Source organism: Cyprinodon variegatus, unplaced genomic scaffold (assembly GCF_000732505.1).
Source record: "Cyprinodon variegatus isolate N-32 unplaced genomic scaffold, C_variegatus-1.0 Scaffold596, whole genome shotgun sequence".
NCBI lineage: Eukaryota > Metazoa > Chordata > Actinopteri > Cyprinodontiformes > Cyprinodontidae > Cyprinodon > Cyprinodon variegatus.
Window position 1 is genome coordinate 89,258 of NW_015151049.1, and position 7,301 is coordinate 96,558.

Sequence of the window (7,301 nt, forward strand, 5' to 3'; positions counted from 1 at the left end):
TTTATTTTTTGTAAAGTGGCAAAATGATTAAATAGATTTTATATTTTCAGTAAGTATAGCACTTATGGAGGATCTTTAACTGTGACGTCACCGGCTTCCGGGTAATTGTGATGACACGTCGGCAAGGCAGGAGCACAGAAAGGAGTTTGTTTGTTTTTCTCTTTTTTGTTAATGATTGGTGGTATCCAGAACAGAGGCAAAATACTGAAAGCACGAGGGATTAAACGGCCTTGGACAGACTTTGTTACTGGTCGACAGAACGGAATATGCAGACATAGTAGCAGCACCTGTTTCTGTTACGCTGTCTGCTGAGACACTGACATTTTCAAACTGGAGCTAGGAGTCAGATTAAACAGCGCACCAATCAGGTAAGTGCACGTGTTCAATGGGCGTAAAGAAGGCGTGTCTTGAGCTGTGAAGAAGCAGGTGGATTTATGAATAACGGTGCAGCCAGCTGTGTGCAACAAGCAGGTTGTCACACCTTAAACTAGGTAACCTAAGCCTATAAATCTAATAAGGCCATATTTCTCTACTCTCACTCCCACCTGGAGGCCTCCTAAATGTGACCGCTCATCATGGAAAAAACATCCATCCCAATTTACCAATCATTCAGTCCCAGTAGGGGACGTCACAGGACAGGTTGGGCCGTTCTCCACCAGAAAACTCTACCTTCTCTAAAAGGTAGTAAAAACCGGGGTGACCCTAGGGAAATCCCACTCAGCCAATCTGAGCAAGGAAACCCTGTTTTGAATCTGACAATTATCATTATCAACTACTTAAAGAAACTTTAAGCCAATCAGGTTTTGAGTCTTTCTATATCAAAGCAAAAGTGGCATAAAACTTGATCTTGGTGGGTCTGGAGCAAAACATTTCCATGGTTTTCATCAAAACAAAATCAAAATAAATCAAACATATAAATCACAATTAGGTAAATTAAAAATTATCCTGGCCCGAGTAAAAAGCTAATGATAAACATCACTGTCACTGATAAATTCTTTCAGTGTCTCCATTACTCATCAGTCTAATTAATCAATCAGATTCTCGTATGGCCTCCTCCACAGCCCCTTTGGTCTCCATGCAGTCTGATGGCAGATAGATGCTGAATCCACTTGGTGGTTCTCAAGGAGTGGTTGTCATCACAGTTCAGCAATCCATTCCTCCAGGATCCTCTGGCACACAAAGACTTTTTTTTTCATCAGTCTTGTCCGATGATCCCATGACCTTCCATCACCTCATCACTGCCAGTGGCCTGTTCTCATCTGAAGCAGTGGGCATCCAGTCACCTCCTTAATGTCTGCATCTCAGCAGCTGCACACCATCCGTCCTTCTGAAGTTTAGGTGTAAAATTAGTCTCTGTGTCCCCTGTAGTGTAAACCTTCCTGTGACTCAAGAAAGAAAGTGTCCAATGTCTCTCCAAACAAAAATCCATTGTACATTTTGAAACATTTCCATCCATAGTGTAGTCAGAGCTATTCAAACAAAATTAACATGCGTGCCATGTCTTTTTTTCCCTCCTAAAGGCTAAGATGTTAGTAAACATACAAAAAGGACAAACATACAGACACAAACAATGACAAACATGTAAGACAACAAAACCCCCCGTAGTGTCTCTGATTCCGTCAAAAAGCTGTAGGTTCATCATGTCATTCATTTAATGCCTCTGTCAGCATGACTGCTCTTAATGGGTGCCCAAATCCACCCCAACAAAAGTCACCAAGCTTCAGACCACCATATCAATCTGCACCTCATAGGTTATATCAGAACCAGAGAGGAATTAAAAGAAACTCAGAGATAACCAGAATGGCTTTCAGCCAGGAACAAAACATGCTGCTCACAATCTCTAAACACTCTATCTGGCATGCTGCGTTCTAACACCATCTCTCTGATGTCCCAATCAGTGATTCGGATTCAGTCCAGTCGTTAACCAAGTCAGTCCAGTCAGTCAGAACCTAATTAAATCCTTTAATCTAAAAGTTTAAACCATCTGAACCCCTCTCTCTCTCTGGTTGCTCTCAGCCAAGCTGTTCATTTTATTTGCCAGGACTTCTGCACCTGCTGGGAAAATAAGGGTTAATGCACATATTAAACAAAATACAATGGATGAGACTTTGCCAGCCTGTCCTGGAAGAAAAATGTTAACATTTAAGGCCTCCAAATTATCATGCCTGCTCACTGACAACCTCACTGTCACTATCTACAGGCAAGGCAAAAGTAAATGACCCCTCAGGTTTGTAATCATTTCATTTATTAAAGTTAGGCAAAGTTAGTAATGAAAAACAGGAGGCTGAAAAGCCCAGGGTCAGGTCACATCAGAATTGTTTTTAATTCTCCAGCCTTGTTTATAAAAGTTAGATCCAGCTAATCTGGTGAGCTCCTGCAGGTATCTTGGCCGTATGCTAAGAACTGGTATCACCCATTCTGCTTCTCTCTGGATAAAAAATAAATAAATAAAATTTATAATCTATTAATCTACCATCTCTCAGCTGCACTCCATACCCAAAAATTACCTCACTTTACAACAGCAACCTGCTCTGGTCCTGTCAGAGCCTCTCTTAAGTGGAGCCTCTGAGCAACATGTTTGATAGGATTACCCTTTTGTCATGCCCCCAGAGCTCCTTCTGAATCCTATAAAAATGCAAATCATATTAATGTCACATCAAAAACTTCTCTAGATCATTTCAAAATGCACCATACACATTCTACCTCACATGCATTCCATATATAGGACAGACTGACAGACATTGGCCAGATAAAGTTTGTTTAATTCATCAGTAACAATTTGTTTTAATCGATCTTCATAGTGGAATTTTCCCAATTTCAACAAAAAAATCATAAATTCTTCACCAGTCTGGTCTTAAGACCTCTGCACCAGTGGTTTTTAGCCTAATTTAGGATCCTTGTTAAACTACATGTGCACATTTTTTTTTGTGTTTTCACACCCAATGATTTCCATCCCACCCCATGGCTAATCAAGCCACGAAAGCTCTAACTCTTTTCGGTGCGGGTTTAGGGGGTTTCGTCTTATGTTTCTTTTCAGTTTTTAGCACAGCAACGTGGACCACAGTCAGTGCTGTCACTTGTTCTAGCTGATTAGTTAATAACAACACACGCTGCTTATGCAGCAACTCGGCTGACAGTGCTTCAGACAGCGCCTGCTTAACTTTTAGCTGCTGCACTCCAGGCCTCTTATTTTCTGTTGGGATGTGGAGATCTGCCAACTGTCTCCAGCAGAGAGCGCTATGGGTCTCCTGAGCTGGAGCCTCCTGCACACCTGAGGATCATCAGCCCATCAGGAGACCTTCTACATAAGCAGCGGCCAGACCTGTCTTCAGCGCCGGAGTGTTGACCAGTTTTGGTTAGCGGAACCTGAGCCTCAGCTTGAACAAAGAATCTCTGTCTGCTCTAGAGAGCAACCTGATCCTAACCAGTCTCTGTCTTTTCTGCTCATAGGAAACCCCGACTGAGCTCTGTAGCTCTGGAGGAGCTCATGTTTGAAAACCTGCCTGCCTGCCCGAAGAAGCCTAACCTGAAGATCCTCAGTCTGAATCTCCCAACTAGTTCTCAGGAGAGAACTAGGAGAACAACTCAAGGTCTGAATCTCGCTAGCCTGAAGCTAAGCTCTGCCGCTGCTGAACTCTCTCTGCTGGAACCACAGTCTCTGGACCCAACCGGTTCCCTCTCTCCACTGCTCAGTCTGAACCTCATCAGGTACAAACCAGAATCAAAACGCTATCAAGTCATTGCTGCTACCTGGCTAACCAAACAATCCCTCTCTGCAGATTTCTCTGTGAAAACCAAGTCCCGGACCAGTACCAGAACCAGTGCTTGTTTACTCTGTGTGTGCATCTCTTTAATAAACTGTTAAACTTTTACCCTGCTTCGTGTGGTGTCCTGCATGTGGGTTTAATCACAGAGACCCATCATGTCATTTTCCTCCCACATGCACCTCTGCAAACCAGCAGCAGGACTTTTGATCTTCACATCAATTTTTGACAACACTGCCAATAAATCAGACGGCTCCCCGTCTTGCAACGGTCCGTCCCACAGCTTTGGCCGTCCTCCTACATCACACAAACACAGCTCTATTTCCTTAAAATGCGCCTGTTCCCATCCTGGGACAATTCCGTCTTCAACACGTAGTTTCTCACCTTCCTTATGTTTCCACTTAAGCATCTTTACAACAGCTCTCCAGCAATCCTGTTCGTGATGCCAGAAAATGTATTATGAAATTTAGGCAGGACCGGGATCAGTCGGCAATAAAGATGAGACACAGAGAAAACACAAACTGTTTCTGCTTGAATTAAAATGTGCCGTTTTATTCCGCCACAGAAAACAGCAAAGCAAGCACATCAATCAAGGCACGGTGCTGAATACAAATTATATTGTCTCAATACAATTTATATTGTCACCCTACCATGACACAAGGATCGGAGGGCCAGTCGATCCCGGCAGGGCAGCAATCCACGCAGCTAGGCATCCGTACGCAACCCTATCAGACCCTGCCAGTGCCAACCACCATCCGTCATTTATACCAAAATTCAAAGGAAAACATTTCACCCTATCAGGAAAAGTGATCGCTCCCTCTCACGCCTGGAGCGCATGATTACAGAAACCAAAATATGTTTTGGGCACCCCCCAAACCAACCCAGGGCTCGTGGACAGCTGAAACCAACAACAAATTACATCATGGTCAGAGCATTGCACAGAGAGTGAGTACAAAAACAAATTGTATCATGCTCTCAAGGAAACCGAAACTTAGATAATGAGAGTGCTTAGGTAATAAGAGTGCTTCATTTGTGATACAAAATTTGTATGACTGTCAAGGAACATAAAATATAAAACCCATATATATCACTTGGTCACATCTTAGTTGTCGAACAGGACCTCTTATGGCAATCAGAACCCGAAGAGCGTTCATGAAAGCATCAGTTAATAACCCTCTTCCTTCCTTTACCATGAATGGGCCGAAACAGTCAACACTGCAATATGTAAAAGGAGGTGCTGCTCTTGTTCTTACTTCTGGTAACTCTGCCATCTGTTGGACATTTGTAGTCTTTTTATATCGCCTACATTTAACACAGTGGTAAATGTGCGAAGAAACTATACTTCCTGATCGTAAAATCCATATGCCATTCGCACGTAATTCATTTATGGTCATGCCTCTTCCTTGATGATGTACACGTTCATGGTAGTATTTAATGAACAGGGCTGATACATGGGATTCCTTGGGAAGAATTGCAGGATGTTTGACATGATGATGCAAGGCTGATTGGGACAATCTTCCACCCACCCTGAGAACATCGGACTTGTCCAAGAAAGCATTTAGCTGCTTTAGTTTGTCTTGTTTGTGCAGAGGATTTTCCTTCTGAGATCTGATTCTCTGTATTTCCTCAGTAAAAGCCTCTCTTTGCACTAACTTAATAATGAACACTTCTAAGCACCTTCTCTCTTCAATATCTATTGTCTTGTTTGTTCTTTCTTGAACACCTTTAAACTCTTTTATGCATTTGAGCCTGGCAATAACCTTTTCGGCTCTCGACCAATCGGAAAACTTCTTAAGACGCTTAACACTACAATTACCAGGGTTTTCTCAAGTCCCGAAAGAGGGTAAAAAGACCCTGAGTCCAAACTGACGACTCTGAACGCTCAAATAAGCATTCCTTGTTCAATTGTAAATATGGCCATTGCCTGAGGAATCAGAAGGGGGAGAGGAGAGCTGAACTCACAGCATTCCACACTTCTGTACAGTCAGGCCAGAAGGTAGGATTGTGAATAGTCCATGTGGGGGTGGGTGCAATCTATGATGGAGGCAGCTCTACAGTAGAAAAACTAACGAAATTAATCATGTTGATCCACCTCAAAACAATCATGCAAAAAGTGTAAGCAAAAGAGATCTGGGAGACTTTGCACATGCAAATTTGCATGCAGCCTTTTGTGCTGTGGAGGATAAATAGGTGACTGCTTCACCTATTTAGTTCACAAGAAACAAAATGCAGAAGAGGTTCACCACTCAGAAGGCATTGGAACTGATTCTGAGCAGTGCCAGCCCTTGTGATTCAGATTGAGAGGAGATGTAGACCTTCAACCGGATTCGGACTCTGAGCTGTCTTCAGGTTAGATTTCTCAACCTACCTATTTTATTTTCCTGACTATTTTTATGTAGAACCAAACAAAAAGTTAATTTGAAATTGTTTATCTTGCAGATGAGGAGACTCTCCCTCTACCAAAAAAGAGAGCTCGTTTGGGCAGTGAGCCATCAGAGACCGCAAAAGATGGCACAGTGTGGCGTGAAGAACAAGTGGGGACACATCTCCATTTCACTCAAATAGAACCGTACGCCACAGATGGAGAGCCAAGCGCTAAGGCAAGACGAAGTATCCAAAGTCGCCTTCAGAGCTTCCACTGTTTTATCACTCTTGACATGCTTCATAGCATTCGAGAATGGACTACTCAATATGCACGTCACATTGAGCAGTTGGATTGGTTCATGGATCTCCTGGAACTAATGGCATTTATTTCAGTCATTATCTTGCGGGGGTGACCAAGGTTCCATCACTATGTGACAGCTGGTCAGCAAACCTGGCAAACCCAAGGATCATTGCAACTATGGCCTGAAACGGCTTCCAAGACATCATGTGACACCTATGCTTTGATGGCATGTTTACACGCAGTGAGCGAGCAGAGACTGATAAGTTTGCTGCAATCTCCGATGTTTGGGGATCGTTTGTCAGGAAGTGCTTTGCATTCTACAACCCTGGTCGACACATCACTATTGATGAACAGCTTTTTCCGTCAAAGACTTGCTGCTGTTTCCTACAGTACATTGCAACTAAACCAGACAAGTTTGGTATCAAGTTTTGGGTGGCGTGTGACTTGAAAACCAAATACGTCTGCAACATCCTCCCATATCTTGGCAAGGACCCCAGTCGTCCCAGTGGGGAGAGACTGTCCGAGACTGTTGTGACGAGGCTGATGGGACCGTTCATGGACAAGGGCAGAACTGTAATCACGGACAATTTCTTTACATCACTGTAACTTGCACAACGACTGCTTAGCCAGAAAACCACTATCCTCAGCACAGTCAACAAGGCTTAAAACTTTCCTTTTTGATAAAGCTTATAGTTAGAGTGGCTCAGGTTATCCTGACCTATCTCTATAGTTATGCTGCTATAGGCTTAGACTTCTGGAGGACATAGGGACCCCCATTTCATCTTTCTGCTTCCTTCTCTCTCTGTTCTCCTATTCTGCAGAATCTGTTAGTTCAATCTCTAACGTTATTCTCTCTCTGCTTTTTCTCATAG